This window comes from Vigna unguiculata, chromosome 3, assembly GCF_037176805.1.
Source record: "Vigna unguiculata cultivar grain cowpea cultivar isolate G323 ecotype 2 chromosome 3, ASM3717680v1, whole genome shotgun sequence".
In the NCBI taxonomy this organism is placed as follows: Eukaryota; Viridiplantae; Streptophyta; class Magnoliopsida; order Fabales; family Fabaceae; genus Vigna; species Vigna unguiculata.
In genome coordinates, this window is record NC_140794.1 from 51271648 (window position 1) to 51296712 (window position 25065).

At 34.9% G+C, this 25065-nt stretch overlaps 1 long non-coding RNA gene across 32 annotated transcripts; it reads left to right on the plus strand.

The window, feature by feature from the left end:
* The first annotated feature begins 16041 nt into the window (after nucleotides 1–16041).
* Nucleotides 16042–24793, plus strand: LOC146887938 (uncharacterized). 32 transcript variants are annotated; one of them, XR_014993731.1, is made up of 9 exons: nucleotides 16055–16301; nucleotides 16388–16440; nucleotides 16550–16647; nucleotides 16761–16847; nucleotides 17434–17508; nucleotides 17688–17726; nucleotides 18370–19301; nucleotides 23286–23849; nucleotides 23958–24640. It is a non-coding gene; the product is annotated as an uncharacterized LOC146887938 (long non-coding RNA). The 32 variants fall into 32 exon arrangements; XR_014993727.1 differs by having other exon boundaries at nucleotides 16550–16847; XR_014993732.1 differs by lacking the exon at nucleotides 17434–17508.
* The last annotated feature ends 272 nt before the right edge of the window (nucleotides 24794–25065 follow it).

Below are 25065 nucleotides of genomic sequence, written 5' to 3' on the forward strand. Positions count from 1 at the left end.
CTCACCAACCAAAACGGGGTGAATGGAATGAGAATTTAGGTTTCTGTTAATCTTTCAAACAAGAGTGATATAGGATTTATGAGTTTTATGGGAGTGCATGATGAACAAGGTAACGAAGAAATAGGCAACCTAGAGTTGTCTACTTCCCATATTAAAGAAATGAAAACGAGTATGTTTGTTGTTTATTATGAAAATATTGTTCTATAATTTTTAAAAGCTACATTTAAATTCAAAAACTTAAAATTGAATTTATATCCATTTTTTTTCTTATGACAGCTTAATATTTTTGAAACTTAAAATTAATTGTTCAACATCATTATTATCAACACCCGATTTCTGACAATTATCATTTTTAATTATACACAAAGTAGATTTTAGCCAGAACTTCTTATTAAGTCTTTAAATTTGCAACTCTCTGAATATAATTTTATTGCTTTTTCCAATTGTGTACAGTAATTTAGTGTTGTTTTTCCTTTTCCTAAGTTATTTGGATCTTGACTTCAGACATTTTTGTTCAGCAGGGATGGATCTAGGTCAGACATTTTTGGTTTACCATGTGTTGTTTTGCGTCAAACATTTTTTGTTTAACCATATGTCTACCTCCATCATCACGAGCCCTTCGTCGAGAATTGAAAGACCTTTGTTGTCTCTTATCCTTTCCCAACTTGACTATTGATGCTTCCATCGTCGACTGTCTTATTGTGTGAATTTTCTGTGTTGAGTGTGTTTAGGACCTCATTTTACCGAGTCTCACAGAGGTGCCAATTGTTCTGACAAATAAAGTTTGAATGCTCCTTTACCAGGACAAACAATAGAAAGTTCAGTCTTTCTTTCCCTAACCCTAGTGAGAATAACTTATGCTAGAAAAATGTCCTCCCCTTGTCACAGGAGTATGCATCCTATTTACATAGAAACAAAGTATACAAAAGATATTTTCCCCTAACAAGCAGGAATTGGGCAATTACAACAACCCACGATCCTACACCTATCCGTGTGGCTAGGATTTCAGTTGACCTTCTCGTTGCTTTGTAGCATGGTATGAGCTTGTAGATACATTCTGGGCCCAGTCTAAACTCTGCTATGATCGTTGAACAACTTTTCCTATGTCGGGTGGCGAGGCCTCGAGGCCTCGGCTCCTGATTGAGGTATGTTCAAGTAAGATTCTACTTGTGAGAGTAGTTCATCCTACGACTTAACTACTTTCTAGGAAGGACTAAGCTTATAAGGTCAGTTCATCCTTGTGAGGCAGTTCGTCTTACAACCTAGCTGCTTTCTGAGCAGTTCGTCCTAAGACCTAGCTGCTTTACGGCAAAGACTAAACTTATAAGGTCAGCTCATCCTTGTGAAGCAGCTCGTCCTACTACCTAGCTGCTCTTTGGGCAGCTCGTCCTACGACCTACCTACTTTCTTGAAAGGACAAGGATCTTGAATCTTGTTAGGAATTAGGCCAACATGGTACACATTATGATAAGTCTTTACTGAGTCGCTCTCCAAAGTAACTATGTTAAGGTTGGCCCTCCCTTTCTGCTTGGCTCAAATGCTGACTTGACTTCTTGCTCGATTCAAATCCTAGCATATCATTCTCCATGATAAATATTTAATGAAACTCGTCGTTTTATGACAAATATTTATCAGGTCAGAATCGAAAATAAGTAATGTTGAGGTCAATCATTCCTTGGACAGTACAATAACCATTCACTTTAAATAAAAACAAGAAAAAATTAAAGTAAAAATACATATTAATTCATAAATTTTATTTATAAATTCATAAGTAATATTTATCTTAATATAAAAGGGCAGGAGAAGGTATTTGAGAAAGGTAATAAATTTAGAGAAGTATTGTACATTATATATTCGATACTAAGGAATTTACCTATAATTGGGTCCACTCTTTGACTTTTTTTTTAAAACTAAATTAATCCGATTAACATTTTGTTTTCAATTCTAATTAATACATTCTAGATTGTTTTTATATATATTTTGTCTTTTGTATTTAATTTGGTTTTATGATTGTATTTGCATTACCAGTTGTCTTAATTCGATTATATTTATAATAAACTTCTTCATCATGTTTTGAATAAAAATAAGTAAAATGTATAAAGTGATAAGTTCTCCCTCAATAATAAAAAATAAGAGTCCAAGTATTGCAACGATAATTGGTTTTGTAATTGCCTTACAAAATTAAAATTGATATCAAAGTCTGATTAAAGAGTAGAAACTACAATTAAAATTATTTTGGACACCCAAAAATCATGGCTTAAAGTGAAAAAAAAAAATCGATGTCTTTAGTCAATCAACCATATAAAAAAAAAAAAAAAAAACTCATAGTTGTGATCTAAATGGTCATGAACTATACTAATAGACAATAACTTTTAATTTAGGCCATAAAATTTGTAAACCGTGATCTAAAATATAATTATAGACAACATTTCTACAACTACTTTAATGCACATTCTTTTCCGTTTTGCTTATTATTTTAAGTCACATTTGCAAAAATGTGGTGCGGGATAAATTTTTTTAAGTATTGATTAATCTATAAGGCAAATAAAAAATGTTTACAAGAATATGTTGCCCAAGCCATAAATAGACCATACTTTTTCAAATGCGAAATGTAAAAATTCAACCATTTAAATAAATTTTACAATATTATTTTAAATTTTTTTTATAAATTTAGGTGAACCTGTTTTAAATCATATATTAATAATTTTATTTTAAAGATATTAATCAAAATAAATATATTTCATTAACATAGTGGTAATTAAATAAAATTAAAAATATTAATTAATACATTTTTTAATATTTAAAAATGAGAACCAGTATAATAAGTTACAAAATGAAAGTGATACTTTTATAACATAAAGATAATTATAGTACAAGTTCAATAAACATCACAATTTCTAATATTCAAAGAATTCGTTATTTTATAAATGTAAGTTAGAACCCCTGTCCATGTCCTATGGATTTAAAACACTTTTAGTCTTTGGGTATTGTTCTGATTAGTTGTTGTGTGTGAATGGTAGTGTTCTTTTTTGTAATGGAGAATAAAGATGAAGTATATGGGAATGTATGGTGAAGTTGATGGAGCTCCGAAGGTGTTGATGCTGGAGGATGGAAAGTTTGGAAAAAATCATAAAGATCGTTTGGAACCCAAGCAAGAAAACAACACTAATTGAAAAAAAAATAAAAAAATAAAAAAAAGGAATGGTGTCATTTCAGCATGATTTTTTGATTGGCGTCTTTCGGACTAAAATGATACTTGAGTTCAATATTAACGACTTCGGAATATATTACCCGATGTACATGGGAATGGTGAATCTGGAATTTAGGTATCATTTTCGGATTCAACAATTCGAAATGTGTTTTTAAATTTGAAATATATTTTGGATCAAAAATTATAGTTTGACAAATTTATTTATTTTGACAAACTTAAAGTTTATTTTTTACATAAAATAATGTGGTTTTAATTTTTATTTTTTAATTTTTAATTTTTAATTTTTTACTTTAATTGAAAAAGGATAAAGGATTGTCAAACTTTGTTAATTTTTTTATTTTTTTTAATATAATTTTCCATTTTGAATTGTCCGGTTAGATTATAACCTTTAACCTTATTCCCACTTCTCACCCTTTATAGATAATTCTCATTTTTCCAAGGCCCCACATTTAAGCTTGTGTTGTTTAGAAAACTGTATGTATAAAGCTTTCGTGATGTTTGCAAGTTAGGAGGGTGAGGGGAGGTCATCCGTGGACTTGAGGGTCGATGCTTGTAGGCTTTTTTCTTCACGAATCAGGATGTGTTTTTTTTGAAAGAAATGATCTGATGGTAAATTTTATCTTATTTTTCTTAAAATATTTGAAAGTCACACCAGAGTGAATTTGAAAATAAATTTTAAAAAAGTTTATGAAGAATTTGATTTATGTGACTAATAAAAAATAAAATGTAATTGATGAGAAAGTTAGATTACTAAATTGTCTTTAATATTAAAAATAATTTAAAATTATAATTAAATAAGTTTTAATTAATTTTTAATTTTTTTATCATGAATAAAATTATTAATAACATTTATTAATTTTAAAAAATAAATATAATAAATTTGATTTGAAAAATTAAATTTTTAATTTTTAATAATAAAGTCAAGATTTTGGAATCGGATACAAGAATATTGGAACTATGTAAATGAACCAAGATAACCCATGATTTTGGAATTGGATACAAAAATATTGGAATCGATTAAATAAAATAAAGCTTTTGAAGTTGGAATCAAATCCAACTACAATGTATTCGGTTCCATTACTTCTTCAATAACACACTTGTAGTTCCACTTTGTCACTGTTGTTATCTTTGTGAATGGCCATTAACAATGGTGGAAAGCTAGGGAAGTGTTATGGAACATCAAACATTAAAGGGAAGTAGAGTGATGGGCACATCAAAGAATATGAACATTCATATGGTGTCACCACGAACATACAGACCTTGAGCCATGAGAGTAGTGGAAGGAGCGGAGATGTTATATTTTGTAATATAATAACGAGGGACAAATTGGTAAAATAGTGAAGGTCTCTCTCAAATATCTTCAAAACAACAGGATGCAAAATATTGGTGTATCTCGCAAATCAATGTTTTTCACTCCTTTGTATTCAACGAAAACGAACACGATTATTCTCTATTATCATCGTTCTTCATATCACCTTCTCAGAGTAAATAAGCTTAAAATAACACACCCTTAGGAAGATGCCCTTGGTGTGTGCATGAAGGTGAGTGTCTTAGATGTCATATCAAAGAATCCCGAGGGACTCGTCATAAAAAAAAAGAAAGGTTTTTGTAACATGAGAATGACTTCATCTACATCTTAAAAACTATTAGAAAAATGATTAAACAAATAATACTAATAATAATAAAAATATGAATAATATAATAATTATTATTAAAGCAATAATAATAGCAAGCTATGATGCACAAATAAAATACGTGTATCGGATACAACGTCGATACGCTAATTTTGAAAATAATAGGACACAATACGTGATATATGCATATTAAAAAATATACAATTTATTTTTTAAAAACATGCGAAATATATGATTATTCTTGTGTAAATCCAAATTTAAATCAAACGTATTAAACATTTTTAACATAAAAAATTTATAAATTATTGTCATCATAAAACATTATTGATTTATGTATTAGATACTTTATTGATAAGTATCGGTAAACTATCATAAAATATCGGATACGGATACATGTTGCACACAAATACATGATATAAATTGAAGTATCGGTGCATCATAGATACCAATAAATATATATGAATCTAAGAATATTAATCGGACCCAACAATTCTTATAACAATATTAGATAAAAAATAAATAAGGAAAGGAAGAGAAATATCCTGAGTTGAAGTACGCATGACACTATCCTTAGAGAGAAAATGCCTTCACTGCACTACATATGACAATACACAATATTATGCGCTCCTTTTCCAAGATACAACAATTAATCCGTCAGATCGATCAAGTGCAGCGAATGATCACTGAACCTTGTGAACATCATTGTCTTAAAAGATAATATAGAGAAGAATACAAAACACTTTTACATGACCTCTAGTGTTTGTTGGTGTCTCTATTCTCATACAAATAAAGGGTACTTATAGGTACTGGTGAGAGACTTAAGAGTCAATCATAAAAAGTCTAATTAAATAAAATATTAAGTCATAATAAAAAATATAATCGTTAACCATATATAACATTTATCCATAAAATTAAAAGCCCATGAAAACATGAATAACAATAGGAGGTTTATTTTAATTATTTATTTTTTAAATTATATTAAGTATTTCCAACAATTTCCCACATAATTTAAAAAATAAAATAAAACAAAATATATTATCTTTTAAAAACAAAATATTGTAGTTCACCATAAGAAACCTTTCAAATTTGAACCTTATATCTAGTGTTTATAAACTTCTACCTGAGAAAATGCACAAACGTAATTGTCTTGGGCTACATCCCCTGTTACCGGGTTTTAGTAAATAAGACATACAATATTTTAGATTCTAATAAGTGGGTGCACATTACGACCTTGTGCATGTATCTTGTTTCATGAGTGTCTCTTAGAATGGCGGTCCCACCATCACATTCACTAGATAAACCCTCAAAGAGTGTCCCTTCAAAAGTATACCTAAAATAACTCTTAGCATTGCACAACTACAAAGTTGGCAATTTTAAATTTTTATTTAGTTAACCAAAAAATAGCATTGAGCATAAATCATTTTGTCTTCTGTCTTCCTTTAAATGGTCAACATACATAATAATGGAAATGATCTCAATTACAATAGAAAGTATACTTATTTAATGTGTTAATTTCTTATTTATTTACTTCATATTTTAAAATTTTAAAATTTTGAATATTTTTAATAATAGTAATAATTATGGGTTAAGTATGTTTTTAGTCCCTGCACTTTGGCCAAAAATTGTAATTCGTCCCTGGTCGAAACTTTGATAAATTTTGGTCCCTAAACTTTAAAAATGAAGGAATATAGTCATTTTAACCCAATTACGTTGACTTATTTTTAACATGTTAAACACGTTTTATGTTAATAGTGGAGTTGTTTACGTCGTTTGACACATTCTCGACTCAATATTTACTGAAAAATGCATTCAAAACTTAAAAAAAAATTTAACAAAATTGGGTTAAAAGGACTATATTCATTCATTTTTAAAGTTTAGAGACCAAAATTGATCAAAATTTCGACCAGTAAGGAATTCCAAATTTGGGTTAAAGTTTATGGACTAAAAACATACTTAACCCTAATAATTATTATCATTATGTTAATATTAATTATAATTAATTAGTATTAACGTGTTTATTGGATTTAGGATTATTGACTCATTATAATAATTTTTGTTATTATAATATTATTAGAATTACAATAATAATATTTTTATAATTAAAGGACTAATTTCTATTGTTACATTTTCTATTTTAGTTATCAGTATATTTAGTTATTGAAAATGATCACTTCTTCAAAATAATTAAAATAATTATAACACATTTTATGGTACCAATTATTTTGATAAACAACTCTAACATATCACTATGTCTTGCATATATATTGTCTAAGTTACCATTCATACCAACCATTAAACTTCAAATATATGCAGGAAATTGACAGAGATCAAACATGACAAAATGCAGATATGGAAGAATATAGACATGACAACTTATTTTTGTTTATTTATTCAGAAAAAATATTCGATACCTGAAGCTCATTAACCATATATGTACAAATGTTAACATGTATTGAAAATAGTTGTTACTTGCATAAAAAAAGTCACTTATCTTTTACAAAAGAAAAAAATGTTGTAACTATTATACTAAAATAAAAAGAAAAATATTCTTAAATCTCATTAAAATTTGTTATATATATATATATATATATATATATATATATATTGTTTTAGAAGTGGATACTAATTCAATTTCTAACTTTTTTATTCCAAAAAAAGTATTAAATCTAACATTAACAAGTTATATCATGTCATTTTTGTAACGTCCCATTTAATTTAATACATAAAATTAAAGGAAACGTCACACAGAGATAATCAACTATGTAGTCCTGGGGTTCATAACATCACCCCTACAAAACCAGGCACACCACGATGCCAACAAAAACAGAATAACAAATTTAACTAAGGGTTTACAATCCAAAGATAACGAGTACAGGGGCCTTAGCCCTAAAGAAAGCATGACAGAAAGAAGCGTGAGATCTAGCCCAGATGGCTAAGCTGTTGGATCACTGTTCCCCTGCTGACCATGAGAACCTCGCCCATCTGCTCCCATCAACCAAGTCGATGATCATCGCAAGAAAGAACAGCCACATACAACACAAACATGTAACGAAACGGGTAAGCTAGAGCCAAACAACATATTCAACATGCAATCAAATATACTTTCATCATCTCATCCACAGGGCAACCAAACATATTATGACTCTTCATTCAATACACTACGACTCGACTCGACTCATCCGGATACGTATAACTCGGTCGGATTCAGCGGATGCTTGCACTTGTGTGGATACCTCTGCTCGAACCTGAGCTGCTCGATCCCTGAGCTATGTAATACACGTGTTATGATGAATCAAAATCTCTCCCACCACAAGGTTAGCCCTTAATGAGTTTCAGGCCTCCTGCTACTCCCACCACAAGAGCCAGTCCGCTCTAAGTGAGACTAACTAACTCCTCGGAGCGTCAGGATGCAACTTTACCTTGAATCCTTACCTAGTTATACAGATGGGGCACCACCATGGACACCCACTAGCAGGGGCCATGGAATTACGTCCCGACCACTGAAGCGCGACCCCGGAGGTCTCACCTAGAGGCCCCAAGGAATTACACGCTGACACGGACCAACATTCATAATTCAACAATAAGAGAATATTAAATCATACTTTACAATTTCATATCAACCCTTGAAATTAATCCTCATATCAATCACATCTCAAATCCATACCTCCGATCATCACCACCCCAATGACTCTGGGGCCTAGTCTCATGTCAATATCATGTTCCTTTAATTTCAAACCACACATTCTTTTCTCACGCTAAGCCTCATACCAACCCATTCATCCGCAATTCATGAATCATGCCAAAAAAATATATACTTCATGCTCCATTACATACATGTTCATCATCATACAATCATACTCAACCAACATGGATCACTCGGGAAGCATTAAACATCCAAATCACAGCACTGTCTCGCCCAGCATCTCGCTCAGGCTGAGGGGTCTCGCTCAGGCGAGACGTGCTCGCTCAGGCGAGCCTCCCCCCTCGCCTAGGCGAGAACGCCAAAAACTAGGGCATGGGCAACACGGGATCTCGCTTAAGCGAGATCCCTCTCGCTTGGGCGAGTTGCCTGCTCGCTCAAAAATTGAGCGAGCCGCCCGGGCGACTTTTCGCGCAAAAGACTTAGGCGAGCTCCCTATTTCATCTCGCCTAGGCGAGATGGACTCGCTTGGGTGAGATTAACAGGTCTCGCCACTGTTCTTCGCCGTACCGCCATGTTTTCCGGCCAAACAACACATGCAAGCTATTCACACGCATCAAAACAAAGGATCAAACCGTACAACCAACAGTAAACTCATACACAGTTCAAAAAGGGACTCGAAGCTAGAACCCTAACTTCCCGTACCTGAGATTCAAGCTAGCAAAGCGCTCCGACACTCCCTCGACACCGAACACACGAGCACAACAGCTCAAGGAGCGAATGGAAAAACTGAAAGGATAGGGAAACAGGAGCACGACATGGGTTATTTGGAAGCCCTAACGGAAAGGAAACGAGAAAGAACAATGGAGACGAGAATGGCTAGCATAGTACTTACATGGAGTAACGGAACTTCCCGGCAATGGAACCCTAGCAGAAGATGGGTGGCGGCTGCAGCTCAAGGTAAGGGCAAAGGGTCTCCGAAAAAGTAGGGTACCCTAGGTTTTAGGGCAGACCTAAGGGCATATATACACTGGGCCAACCCTTAGGCCCACTTAGGGGCAGCCCACTAACCTTTAGGGCTGGAAAAAGGAAATGGGGTCTTACATTCTCCCCAACAAGAAAATTTTCGACCTCGAAAATTCATCGATGAGATAGGAAGGAGCTATGTTCTCCTTATCTCCTCTGGAAACCACCACTCAAACACGACATATACAACGACTCCCACACCTATAGTCATTGGAAACTTTGCCTCTGTGCTAAGCGATATGTGTCCAACTATGTAGATTAAATTAGTCACTACTCTCGAAGCACTCCAAATCCTCCAACCTTAAAATCCGAATGCTCCTCCATGCATGCCTCACTAACTTGTATCTAACATACTGACTCACTTTCTATATGTTCTCCGCTAACTCTTGTAGGTTTTTATCAACTTCTCAGATGACCTTAAGTCTCCAACCAAGGCACGCTCGTTATCACTTCACATCACCTTGTTCACTCCTTTATGCATCACTCCACTGACTAGATCACTCTTGAGTGTTGGCCTACTGCCACACCATCAACACTTTTGACCACTTTTATGTATATTGAGACTCCTACATCTTCTTCTCATTTAAACCTTCAACTGCCTTTCTCACCATATCGCATCAGCATCCTATCTTCATCTTTAATCCCCCCTAACTTATAAGCAACATTCCACAAAGCTTCAGAACCATAACTTCCATTGACTTCAAATTTCTAGTCTGGTTCGCACCACGCAACTCCCCGATACTCCTCAAACTAAGATATTTTGATTTGGCTCTTCCCAACCTTGTTGAGAGACTCACTAGTGCTAGTAAGATGACGAGTCTAATGAAATCCCCTCACACATTCTCTTCCCAACCCAAACAATTATGGTTCTCAACCAACTCTCACTCCTACTTCGTCAAATCAAGGATCCTCAATTCCCTTCTCTGGCTAAACACCTACTCTCACTTCCTCACTTCCAAGTTGGCACCCTAACTTGAAATCATAATTCAAACCATCCCCTACTTCTCTTGCATAACTTTCTTTGAGCAACTTCATAATTCCAACTTTAACTGGTAACTGAACATCCTTAACTGATACTCATAAGAAGGACACATTTGTTGTTCATAAGTAAGATAGTTCTTTCCACACACCTTTTACCCCTTATAAGTATCACTTGCCATCATCTCGCGGCGCTACCCTGATCACCACAAAAGCCACTCATTTGTTTACTCGAAATGATGCCCCTTTCATGCCTGCCGTGACAAGGAATCAATCATTACCGAGAAACCTTCTTTCAAAACTTCTATGCAACTTGTAAAATCCTTTGGACTCCCCTTTTTATAGTCTTAGCGTCTCATTTTCGCAACATTGCATCCACCCTTCCTAACTATGCGTCCTGTTAGGCACTTCATCCTTTGTCAATACCCTTTCTTGCACATTTTAAAGGCTCTGTTCGCACTTGGATACTCGCCGTTAAACCTTGACGACACAGCTAACATGTTTGAGATTGCCTTACCTCCATCATGTTTTCCACTCTATACAATCATAGGTCCGAAAAGTCAATTCTCCCTTATCTAACGTTTTCCCTTGAACAATCTATTCTACCACTACCTTTCCTCTGATGTTCACCAAATTTGTTGTCATCCTTGTGGTCATACTTAGTATAAGCCACTACTTCTCCGACATCTCCTCCACCTCCGTATTTATTTCAGACTCGCTGTAGAAACCATTCCATTTGGGACTATTGTCTCAAGTTTTCCTCTTCAGGCACCAATGCAAAGGGAAACTTTATCACACCACGGTCAAAACTCTGGTACTTGCCCTACAACACGTCTATAACTCCCTTTTCCACTGAGATCCTCTTCGTCCATCATCCACTTTCCCTCGTCAGATGTCTTTGATTCACGTGAAGATTTGTCCCCACTATTTAGCTTGGTCCATACCTCACACGCCACCATTGAATCATCTCTTTTTAATCCAAGAACACCACCTCGTGGGTTGTCCAGCTCATCAGGATGAGATTGAGAAAACAACTGATTTACCCTTGAGACTACGTCCCAACATCGCATAATTCAGATCAGATTTAAATTTAAATACTTTGATTATCCCGAAAACACCATACCTTTGAGCGGGTCTCCACTTGGTCGCAATTTTGGCAAAACCATCGTCTCAACTTGAGTCCTTTCTTAAGGACAACCATCACTCATCTACCATACCGACGACATCAAGGAGTACACGATCCCAAGAAAATCGGCCCTTAGTCCAAGCATCTCTTCGTAAGGCACATCTCTGTATGAGATTTATTCGTGCTAACCACTTTAGCATCATCCATCGTAGACACCATGCCAACCACTCGGAACTTCCCTCTTTATTTCCCCCATCATTGTGTTATGACATCAGTTGGGTTGTCCTTCCATACGAGAATAACCCTTTAAAGGCTTGTCCCTTCTTCTAGTACGTGAAACCCTTCACTTTATACCCAGGGTCAGATGTCCTACTCGTGGGAACTATTTTCCCCTTGAAGCATCCCACTCACAAATTTGAAAATACCCATCATTACCTGCTGACTATTAATCCTGGTATGAATCCCTTATGCCATTTCTTCCCTATCCATCAATCGTTCCTTCCCCTACTTAGGAACGTCATCTTTCCTGACTGACCAGTAACCCTTATCCATCTCAGCTCCTCACTAGAGGTTTGCCATCTTTTTGCACTTCCCAATCTCCTCCTCTCTTACCTTTCTTGTCGCTAAGCAATTCCTCCACTTTTAGCAACCTCAGATTTGCCAATTGTTCCGCTTACACCACTCCAAGAAGCACTAGATGTGACCATATGACTATATTCAATGACACTCCATCTAACACCGTATGCATTTTCATAACTCGGAACCTCACCATCGTCGGGGTGTAGAATCAGCTTGATTTCCTCAAACGATGTGGCACTTGCATGCACTGATACCCCTTAGTGTTATTACCCTTTTGATTCAACTCCCTTTAGAAAACTTGTAGTATCTTTATTTTGGGAACTCTAGCATATTCTCCAGTTTATTAGTCCAAGACGTTAAATCTCAATTCCCTCATCTCCGTAAACACTAGACACAAAGCACAGAGGCGCAGCAAGACAAACTAGATCATACCAAGCAACAATCTATCACTTACAGACAACGAACCCCTTTTTGTCTGTCGCCCGTATTTCCCCGAACCATCAGAATTAAGAAAGGAAAACAACCTTTAATCTAGTCATGAGTGTGCACCCTCATTACTCTATCAAGGCGTTTTCTGTTCCTAAACTTTTGGTTTCACTGACAAACTCGACTAGACATGACTACTTACGCCTACAAGGAACGACAAACCCACAACCTCAGGTCATCCTAAGGACGAACTGCTCTGATACCATAAATGTAACGTCCCATTTAATTTAATACATAAAATTAAAGGAAACGTCACACAGAGATAATCAACTATGCAGTCCTGGGGTTCATAACATCACCCCTACAAAACCAGGCACACCACGATGCCAACAAAAACAGAATAACAAATTTAACTAAGGGTTTACAATCCAAAGATAACGAGTACAGGGGCCTTAGCCCTAAAGAAAGCATGACAGAAAGAAGCGTGAGATCTAGCCCAAATGGCTAAGCTGCTGGATCACCGTTCCCCTGCTGACCATGAGAACCTCGCCCATCTGTTCCCATCAACCAAGTCGATGATCATCGCAAGAAAGAACAGCCACATACAACACAAACATGTAACGAAACGGGTAAGCTAGAGCCAAACAACATATTCAACATGCAATCAAATATACTTTCATCATCTCATCCACAGGGCAACCAAACATATTATGACTCTTCATTCAATACACTACGACTCGACTCGACTCATCCGGATACGTATAACTCGGTCGGATTCAGCGGATGCTTGCACTTGTGTGGATACCTCTGCTCGAACCTGAGCTGCTCGATCCCTGAGCTATGTAATACAAGTGTTATGATGAATCAAAATCTCTCCCACCACAAGGTTAGCCCTTAATGAGTTTCAGGCCTCCTGCTACTCCCACCACAAGAGCCAGTCCGCTCTAAGTGAGACTAACTGACTCCTCGGAGCGTCAGGATGCAACCTTACCTTGAATCCTTACCTAGTTATACAGATGGGGCACCACCATGGACACCCACTAGCAGGGGCCATGGAATTACGTCCCGACCACTGAAGCGCGACCCCGGAGGTCTCACCTAGAGGCCCCAAGGAATTACACGCTGACACGGACCAACATTCATAATTCAACAATAAGAGAATATTAAATCATACTTTACAATTTCATATCAACCCTTGAAATTAATCCTCATATCAATCACATCTCAAATCCATACCTCCGATCATCACCACCCCAATGAGTCTGGGGCCTAGTCTCATGTCAATATCATGTTCCTTTAATTTCAAATCACACATTCTTTTCTCACGCTAAGCCTCATACCAACCCATTCATCCGCAATTCATGAATCATGCCAAAAAAAAATATACTTCATGCTCCATTACATACATGTTCATCATCATACAATCATACTCAACCAACATGGATCACTCGGGAAGCATTAAACATCCAAATCACAGCACTGTCTCGCCCAGCATCTCGCTCAGGCTGAGGGGTCTCGCTCAGGCGAGACGTGCTCGCTCAGGCGAGCCTCCCCCCTCGCCTAGGCGAGAACGCCAAAAACTAGGGCATGGGCAACACGGGATCTCGCTTAAGCGAGATCCCTCTCACTTGGGCGAGTTGCCTGCTCGCTCAAAAATTGAGCGAGCCGCCCGGGCGACTTTTCGCGCAAAAGACTTAGGCGAGCTCCCTATTTCATCTCGCCTAGGCGAGATGGACTCGCTTGGGCGAGATTAACAGGTCTCGCCATTGTTCTTCGCCGTACCGCCATGTTTTCCGGCCAAACAACACATGCAAGCTATTCACACGCATCAAAACAAAGGATCAAACCGTACAACCAACAGTAAACTCATACACAGTTCAAAAAGGGACTCGAAGCTAGAACCCTAACTTCCCGTACCTGAGATTCAAGCTAGCAAAGCGCTCCGACACTCCCTCGACACCGAACACACGAGCACAACAGCTCAAGGAGCGAATGGAAAAACTGAAAGGATAGGGAAACATGAGCACGACATGGGTTATTTGGAAGCCCTAACGGAAAGGAAACGAGAAAGAACAATGGAGACGAGAATGGCTAGCATAGTACTTACATGGAGTAACGGAACTTCCCGGCAATGGAACCCTAGCAGAAGATGGGTGGCGGCTGCAGCTCAAGGTAAGGGCAAAGGGTCTCCGAAAAAGTAGGGTACCCTAGGTTTTAGGGCAGACCTAAGGGCATATATACACTGGGGCAACCCTTAAGCCCACTTAGGGGCAGCCCACTAACCTTTAGGGCTGGAAAAAGGAAATGGGGTCTTACAATTTTTAAGATAATTTTTGAGATAGTAAATTCTTAAATTTATTGATTTTAATTATCCTAATTTTTTTTAAAATAAAAAATGTGTAAATTATAACCCATCTGAAATCATGAAGATATTCATGTTTGAATTTATTATATTTAATTATTATGATTCATTTAATTATAAACTACGTTTTAATTACATTTATATAAAATGAATCGTCTACAAATGTATGGATTGAATTTTAATATTGTAAAAAAGAAATTGAATAATAATTAAATTTTAAAAATAAAAAATAATTAATATTTTATCTCTTACATAAATTTTAATTATTTATACCGGGTTAGTTTCTGCTACAAGTTCAGTATTTGAATATTATTTGTTCCTGTTGACAAAATAATATTTACATTTAAGATGAATTGAGACCGTGAAAGAGGTGAGTTTTAATTTTTTTTTCTTTATCAACAAGATATATTTCTCCCTTTTAATTAAAATAAAAAATTAGTAAAACGTTCAACTAATTTGAAACCAAAGAAAAATCTATTACATATTTTCATTATAATATTTTTAACTTTTATGTATTAATTTATATAAATTTTTGAATTTATATAATTTTTAAATAATAAATTTTTTAAAACTTAAATTAAAATAATAAATATTTACAAATCGGTGCATTGCACATTAACTGTTCTAAAGGTTTAACCTATTTAATAATACAATTAGGTTAATTTTTTTGAAACATTTGTTTTACAAATAATATTAATATTTCAAATAAAAATATTTTATTATGTTAAGAAAACAAAAAGTAAACTAAATGATAAAATAATGAAATTAATATAAACATTTTAAATTGTAATACACTTATATTAACTTTAAATAATAATTTAAAAAATAATTTCAATAACATAAGTTTATTTACAAAGCGAAAATTATAAGTTTTTTAAACTTTAAAATGTTACAAATCGAATTCAAGATTAAACTAATCTTAAAATTTTAATTATCTTTGATTAGAAAAGTTAATGAGTTATCTCTTAATAAAAAAATAATATTCATAAGAAATTTTTAAATATCATAAAGATCTTTAAAATAATAACTAAAATGTTATTTTTCGCTGTTAAAAAAAAAAATTAAAATGTTAAGAGCTGTTTCCAGGAGTGTCATGAATGGGTTTGGGGATTTTGGTTCCCTTCTTGATCAAGTTTTTTTCATGGTTTGGCGAATTATATTATATGATGTTTACGATCCATCGACTTTGGTGCATTGCAGAACACAAGCATTAGATTTTTTGTCGGAATGAAGAGCTCTAGAATTATCCGGCTTTGGTCGGAATGAAGAATGCAAGAATTATCAGGCTTTTCTTTGAATGAAGAACGCAAGAATTATCAGTAAATATACGCAATCCTGAATACAGTCATTTATTTGATGATGACGAGTTTTGTTTTTTTTTCTTAATTTCTTTACACCTTTTCAGCTGGTCCCGGTTCTGTGGCCCGTCTCTTGTCTATGGATTATATGAAAAGCATGGTAGTTCAGAGTCTGAATACGGTCTTCTTTGTGTTTTCTTTCTATTATATAATTTATTTGGTATTGATCATAGAACATATGGAGTGAACTATGATTTGTTTATCTGCAGTGGGGTTTGGAATAGGTTTGTAACGTCCTGAATTAAGAGCCATAATCGTTTTCTTGAATTTTTGGGTTGTACAGGGAGACACGCAATGAATCTGTGGGGTAGGAGATCATCTAAAGTATTAGATTTTGTTACCCTTATGTTTTCTTATGCGTGACTGATGATCTGACCTCGGAGCCTATCGAATTTGGTGTTTGTGTTCATTCCTTTGCAGCATGTTATCGAGTCTCTGATATTTCTTTACGCGGTTGAGGTCTGGTATTTCTTAGTAGGCGGTTGAGGTCTGATATTTCTTTAGGCGGTATGTTATCTCTTATTTAATTCCTCTCGACTTGATCACTAAAAATCAGGACCGACTATTTGTATTTAGGTTTTGTTATCCACATATTTTTGTATTTATCTGTGACTGGCTATTTAATTTGAATTAATTTAGTTATGGTTGATCTATCGTATCTAGATGTTGATCGGCATGTATTGATTCCTTTTCAGCACATTAAATAATAATACTATACGCAGGGTAATATAATTTCTTGGAAGAGTTTCCTTTCTATTATTTAAATTCTTTGGACATCTTCAAATATAAGCATTCAATTGTGATTTTTTTTTTCTGCAGCAATATTTGTTGGATTTGTTTCATGTAACATTTGTCTCATTGAGCATATGTTACGAGTGAAGATGTCTCCCTTTGAATTTAATCTTTTGTACATTTAGCAGTTTTTACTGGACTGATATGTGAGGTAGGGTGTGGAAACACCAGCCAGCAGATTTGTCAAGCTTTATATTTTGTTACCCTTACATTTCTCATGTCTTTATTTGTGATTAGGTAATTGTTTGGATTCTGAGTTGTGTGGTTGGATTCATTGCTAACCTTGTAGTGTGGCTGGCAGTTCTTGTGGGTGGTTGTAGCAGGCACTATAAGACTATTAGCAGTCCAGTAATTTGGGGAGGATTTGTATGGAAACGTACGTGAGCATTAAACGGAAACTTCTCTTAAATCATATCTTTCAGCTTGTGTGTCATGTTATTGTTTTTTTGTCATTTCTTAGTGATATATGAAGCACTGTGTTCATAGTAAACAAATTAAAGATAAGATTCATAAAATATCATGATCATTACAGTTTGTGTTTCTTGTCTTGTTCAGCCATGCCTTTCTCGAAGCTGTTGTCTTGTTCAGCCACAAGTTTGTACTTCTTTCTCTATCTCCTCGTATGCATCTTTTCCATTTTTTTACTTTTTTCTTTGTGAGACTTCTGCATTTCAAAGTAATTTGGAATTCTCATAGCTTTTATGAGTTCTGGATTCCTCAGGAAATTTGATCCTTTTACAAGATGCAATTGAAATTATTGATAGGAGAGAATTATCGATCTTTATTTTATAGTACTGAATTAGTATTTTTATTTTCTTAGTTGTAGCGAATTTGAAATGTCATTTTTTTAGTTCTTACATCATTTTACTAATTACAGAGAGATTTAGACAATTTGATTTGAAAATTTCATCTTGTGGCTGCGGGTGGTGCTTCCCCTGACACTGCTGCTGCAGGCGGCTCCTCCCTCCCCTCTACTTTGTCATCTTTTTAATGTAGATTATCTTTATGATGCACTGCTTCTTGATATTTTACATGCAAGCAATAGATATGGAGGAGGAGGGGTGGGCAGTGATGGAGAACTTGTGAAACCTTTGGTTTTATTATATTCGCATTCATTATTATTTTTTTGCCCTTATTCTTCAGTGTAAACGTATGGAGTGAGAGATCTTGAAGTAGGGGCACTATATGAGCGAGACACTATATTGATTTTGATTGTCTTCTTCTCCTCATGTTGCAGAGAAGAGGATGTCTACTGGATCATCGAGACATTTGCTGTAGATTATTGGACTTACTACAAATCTTTAAGTTTTATTACGTTTCCATTTACTATTTTCCTTATGTGCTCGAGTGTGAATGACTATAGTCTCTCTTATCGGTTGTAGATGGTACATGTGTCAGCCATTGTGTTTGCCTAAGCAAGAGCCATACTTGACTGCTGAAATTATGATCATCGAGTCTGTTATGGAAATTTTTCCATTGGTTTTATAAATATTGAATTTCTTTATTCATCTTATCGTCTAGGTCCTTTCTCTTCTACCCTAATTAATTTTAGTTTTCTTGAATTCATGGCCTTTACAAGGAAACTAAGAAATGAAGTGGGTGCAAAGTGTGCAAGGTGGGCAGGTTTTAGAAACAATAGATGTAGATTCGTTGAAACATTAGGTTTTATTATCTTTGTATACAGGACAAACTTTTGGAGTGGTTGGTGGTGGATTGTTGACTCGGTTGATTTGAGGAAGAGGATGTCTATTGGATCGTGGAGGCAATAATTGTAGATTATTTAACATACTACAAAGTTTTATGTTTTATTACGTTTCTATTTACTATTTTTCTTATGCCCTTGAGTTGGAATGGCTGAAGTCTCTCCTATTGGTTGTAGGAAGGTACATGTGTCAGCCATGGTGTTTGTCTAAGCAAGAGCAATACTTGATCGCTGAACATTATTATCATCGAGTGTTTTATGGGAATTTCTCCATTGGTTTTGTAATTCTTGAATTTGTGTATTTGTCTTATTGTCTAGGTCCTTCATCTTCCCCTTGATTGATTAAATTTTTCTTAAATTCATGTGTTTTTCAGAGAAACTAAGAAATGAAGTGGGTACAGGGTGTGCAAATAGAAGGTGGTGGGCAGGTTTTGGAAACGGTGGATGGAGATATGGTGAAACCTTAGGTGTTATTATCTTCGCATTCATCATTGTTTTTGTTGTTATTCTCCATGCTAAATATCTTGTAAATAGGCACTATATCAATGAGAGGCTTTGACATGTGTGTTGTTGGACTGTTGATTTTCGTTTATGCTGATTGTCTTCTTCTACTCGTGTTGCAACAAATAGGATGTCTGTGTGATAGTGGAGGCAACAACTGTAAATTATTGAACTTACTACAAAGCTTTATGTTTTCCTACTTTTCCATTTATTATTATTTTGGTGCGCTCGAGTTGGAGTGGTTGTAGTGTCTCTTGTTGGTTGTAGGAAGCCATGGTGTTTGTCTAAGCAAGAGCAATACTTGATCGCTGAACATTATGATCATGAAGCATGTTATTGAAATTTCCCCAGTGGTTTTTTAATCTTGAATTTGTTTATTCATCTTATAGTCTAGGTCCTTCCTCTTCTACCCAGATTGATTATAGTTTTCTTATATTCTTGGGATTTACAACAGAGATCTAGTGAAATGTTAGGTTTTATTATCTTTGAATTCATTATTTTCATTGTCGTTACTCTTTTATTCTTGGCACTGTGTGATAGGCTGACATTTGTGTTGTTGGATTGTTGACTCTGTTGATTTTGATTATCTTCTTATACTCTTGTTGCAGTGATGAGGGTGTGAATTGGATGTGGAGGCAATAGTTGTCCATTATTTAACATACTTGAAAGATTTATGTTTTATTACAATTCTATTTATTGTTTTTCTCATGTGCTTGAGTTGGATTGGAATGACTGAAGTCTCTCCTATTGTTTGTTGGAAGGTACATGTGTCAGCCATGGTGTTTGTCTAAGGAAGAGCAATACTTGATTTTTTAATGTTGTGATCATCGAGTTTGTTATGGAAGTTTCTCCATTGTTTTTTAATTCTTAAAATTTTTTTATTCATCGTATCATCTTTGTCCTTCATCTTTTACCCAGATTGATTATATATATTTTTTAATTCATGGGCTTTACATGGAAACTAAGAAATGAAGTGGTTGTATGGTGTTCAAATGTTGGGTGTTGGACAGGTTTCGAATACAGTGCTTGGAGATCCGGTGAAACCTTAGGTTTAGTTATCTTTGCATTCATTATTTTCATTGTCGCTATTGTTCAGGCTAAACTTGTGGAGTGGGAGATCTTGTAAATTGGCACTGTATGAGTGAGAGGCTTTGACATTTGTGTTGTGGGACTGTTGTCTCTGTTGATTTTTATTATCTTCTTCTATTAGTGTTGCAGGGAAGAGGATGTGTATTTTATAGTGGAGGCAATAGCTATAGATTATTTAACTTATTACAAAGCTTTATGTTTGATTTCGTTTCCATTTACTATTTGTGTTATGTGCTCGTGTTGGAATGGCTATGGTCTCTCTTGCTGGTTGTAGGAAGGTACATGTGTAAGCCATGGCGTTTGTTTAAGCAAGAACCATACTTTCATCAGGGAAAATTATGATATTGATCCCTTGGTTTTTTAATTCCTGATTTTTTTTTTATTCATCTTATCATCTTGGTCCTTCATCTTCTACCAAGATTGATTATAATTTTTTTTGAATTTGGGGCTTTACAAGGAAACTAAGAAATGTGGTGGGTAGGTGTGCAAATGGTGGGGGGTGGTTGCGATCTTGAGTTAATTTTTTAATGGCTGAACTTGTTTTTGTTGGTTGCGATCTTGCTTCTGTTGGTTGGTGGTTTATGGTTCATATGAGGCATTGTGTCATGAGCATGGGACAAGTGCGGTTGGGCTTTACTCTGGTTTGATTTGAAAAGTTCTACCCAATTTTGATGCCTTCTCTATATAACTTCTAATTGTGATCTTTGACTCATTTATCTATTTTTCAAAATGCTTTCTATTCATTATTTTACGTATTTGTTTGGATTGGGAAGGTAATAATGTGTTTGTATGCAAGAGCGATGCCGGAGTTTTGGAGCAAAATTTGTTATCAGTTGATTTGGAAAACTTTTCTTCGACAAATGATATAATGAATTATAATTGCTAACAACTCTGGATAGCGTTAGTCCGTTTCCAGCCCACCCTATAGAGGCTGATACTGCTTAAACGGATAGGAGGCATTTTGAAAATCTTATTATAACGACTGACGACTAAGGATGTCTTGGTTTTATGTGATTATTCTGGACTTGCTATCTTCTACGGGTTTGGGTTGGTTGTTTTCAATTATGTATGGTAAGCTGACAGTATCCGTTAATCTTGTTGTTTCCATATCAGAAATTGATTCAAACATAAGCCGTAACTTTCTAGAGTTGGATATGTATGGAAGAACCTTTTTGCCCTGAAACTTCCCTTTAGAATGGGATTTGTTTGAACGCTAGTATCACCATGAAGCTGGAAGTTCAACTTGAAAAGGCAGCAACTCTCATGATAACCTAATTTATTTGAGGTTCCAGGTTTCATTATCTGTCATTTGGAGTATGTACTAGTTTGAGAAAATATCATTGTGTTGGTATGTGCTCGTTTTGGACTAGCTATATTTTCCCCTCAATTCTTGATTCTTGCTTTGACTAGATAGGCTTTGGCATATATATTTTTGTGTGTATTTTTCTAAGGCATTTTCTAGGAATATTTATGTATTTTTGGTTGCTACTTTTATTTTTGCATTGAATTACAGAGATGTGTTGTTCATATGATCATTTGATTATAAAAGAATTGTTGTGGTTTTTATGACAGTATTGCCTTCGGTGGTTAGTAGCATTTACTTTCTCCCTTGGTTTTTGAATTATTGAACTGCATGACTTTATCACATCATGCCTGCTATGAGTGGCTGGGTCTTAGGTTTTGGTTGTTTTCCTTGCTGTTTCTGTATCAGGAATTGTTCCAATTTTGTTACAAGGCAATTTGGAGAATTACTTCGGTAGTTCTTCACATTGTCTACATGTATATCTCCAATATTAGTTGGATATCCCTTTTGTAAACAACACTGCTTTTGGAATAGAATTTGTTTAAGCACTACCTTCTACGTTAAACTGAAATTGCTCTAGGTTAACCTAATTTCTTATTGAGTTCTGTTTACTATTTGACTTTGCTGGACTTGATGACCGAAGATTAGGATTAAATTGTGAATTTTTTTTCTGCCCCAGTGTTTAAATTGTTTTTGTGGAATGACCTGCATTTCATATGGTCTCTGAGATCCTGTGAAGGTTTTAGCTTCTTACCCACACATTTCCTAAAGCGGTTATTTGATGATCACAATCTATCAAATGTGTTCGTTTTTGTTTTTTGTACCTTTTCATCACGCGAGGAATGGAAAACAGAAGTGTTTAATTCTAAGGATTTGATCACCAATTATAAGGATTCCATTGTGGCCAACTATTTGTTGCTCCAATCTAGGTGTTGAAATGTGGCTTAGTTCTTTTAAGCACTTGTGGATTGAAGAACACGGGTTTGTAACGGCTTTGAACTTGTAATAACTATTTTTCTAGTTTATAATTTCTTGGTATTTGATCACAAACATAATCATTCATATACCATCTATTTCTCTGCAGAGGTGTTTATTTAGTTGAAGTGGGTTTTGATGTAGAAGATGTGGTTTTCTACTTTTTGAACTTTGTAATAACTATTTTCTTAGTTTCTAATTTCTTGGCATTTGATCACAAACATAAGCATTCATCGGCCATCTGTTTCTTTGCAAAGGTGTTTATGCAGTTGAAGTGAGTTTTGATGTAGAAGAAGTGGCTTTCTCCTTTTCATTGGTCTAGAACGAGCCCATTTCACCAATTTGCTGTGCTTGGCTCTTCTAGAAAATGATTTGGTGATTCTGTATTCTTAGTTTCTCTTTTGATTAAGGTTGTGTTGGGTTTGGATGAAGTATAGTGCTTGCGGTCAATTGATGTGGTCGGATTGAAGAAGTCTTGAATTAATAGTTCGTCAGTTTAAGTCAAAGAGAATGTATTATTTTATTTGATAATAGATATATATCAAATATGTGTGTTGAACTGTTTGCCATTTTCCTTCTTCAGCACGTTACTATGAGGATTGGAAAACGTGATAGTTTTGGACAGCCTAATTTCTTTCGAGTTTGCTCTATCCTCTCATATTTCTTTTTCTTTGGATTTGTCACCAAACGTAAGGATGATTTGTTACTTGTTTCTCTGCAGAGTTTCTCCATTGGTTTTCATTCTTGAATTTTTGAACTCACCTTGTTTCTGTAGTTCCATCTTCTAGGAAGACAAGCAATGGATGTGTGGTGTAGCTTGTCTTGTGAAGTATTTGATGACGTTGATGTATCAAATTTTGGTGTTTGTGCTCTTTCTTGAGTTTTCATTAGTATGACTTCTATTCTGATTCTGAACATGATCTGGACTCTTCAGTACCCCAATATTGAGCCCTATTTACTAATTTCTGGTTGAGTTCTCACTGTTTGTGATATAACGTGGAGGTAGATGATATCTTTTGTTAGCTATATTTCTCTGTCTAAGTCCCTTACTAATTTTGTTCAATCTCAAAAGCTTATTAATTTGCTAATTGATATAATGGGGGACAGGTTTTGGAAGCAGTGGATGGATATCCAGGGAAAAATTTAGGTTGTATTATCTTTTCATTCATTATTTTCGTCGCAGTTATTCTTTTGGCTGAACATGTGGAGTGGGAGTTGTTGTAACAGTTCTCTTTTTGCTTGAATCTCTTGTCAGCACACATCACGTACATCACTCGATGATCGATCTTAGCTTGCTATTTAGAGTGACTGAGGCTACCTTGGCTTTATGGGATCATTCTGGATTTGCTATCTTCTTCTGTGAGTTTTGATTTGGATGGTTGGTAAGCTGGCAATATCGGATTTTCTTGTTTCTCTATCAGGGACGTTTCTGGAGTGTGGATCTACATGAGATAACTTTGATGCCCTCAAACTTTGAAGTTACCCTTTACTTAAATGATATTTTTTTATATGATCTACAAGTATATCCAGCTTTAATTGATGTCCTTTGTTAACAACAATCCTTTTGGAGTAGGACTTGTTTAAGCGACAACAGCTCGTCATAGCTTACTTTCTTCTTTGAGGTTCCACCTTTTATTTAGCTCACATATGGAGTATGTACAAGTTTTTAAAATGTCACTGTGTTGCATTCTTGATTGTTGTTTTGACAGCTTAGGCTCTGGGGCAGAGTCAGAAGCGTTGTGGGTTTTTTGGATTAGGAATTTTCAGAGTACCGACGGTGTATGTACAAGTTTTAAATATGTGATGTGCTTTATTTTCTAGGTATATATATATATATATCATTTACAGGGACACTAAGCAATGAAGTGGGTGCAGGATATGCAAATGTTGGATGAAAATTCTGTGATCTTTGAAGCTAAATGTTTTCTTCACCCATTATTGTATTGTGTTCTTCTGAATTAATTTTTAACTGGCTGAACTTATCGGTTTGATTTAGAAATCATTGTTGTATTCATGGTGTATGGTTCATAAGAGGCATTGTGGAATAAGCATGGACTTGCTATTTTCTTCCGTTGGTTTTATCTTGATCAAGATTTTTTTGGGTTTGGGTGAAGTATGTGGTGTTTTTGATCAATTGATGTTGTCAGATTGAAGACATCTTGATTTAATAGTACATTTCAATTGAGAATTTTCCATATATATATATATATAATTTTTTTTTTTAAAGTAGACATCAAACAATTTTTTTAATATTTCTTATACCTACTGCGGGCCAAAATAATTAACATATTAGGAAAGATAAATATAAAAGAAGATATAATATGAAGATTTGATATATTCTTTTATAGAATTTACAATGATTA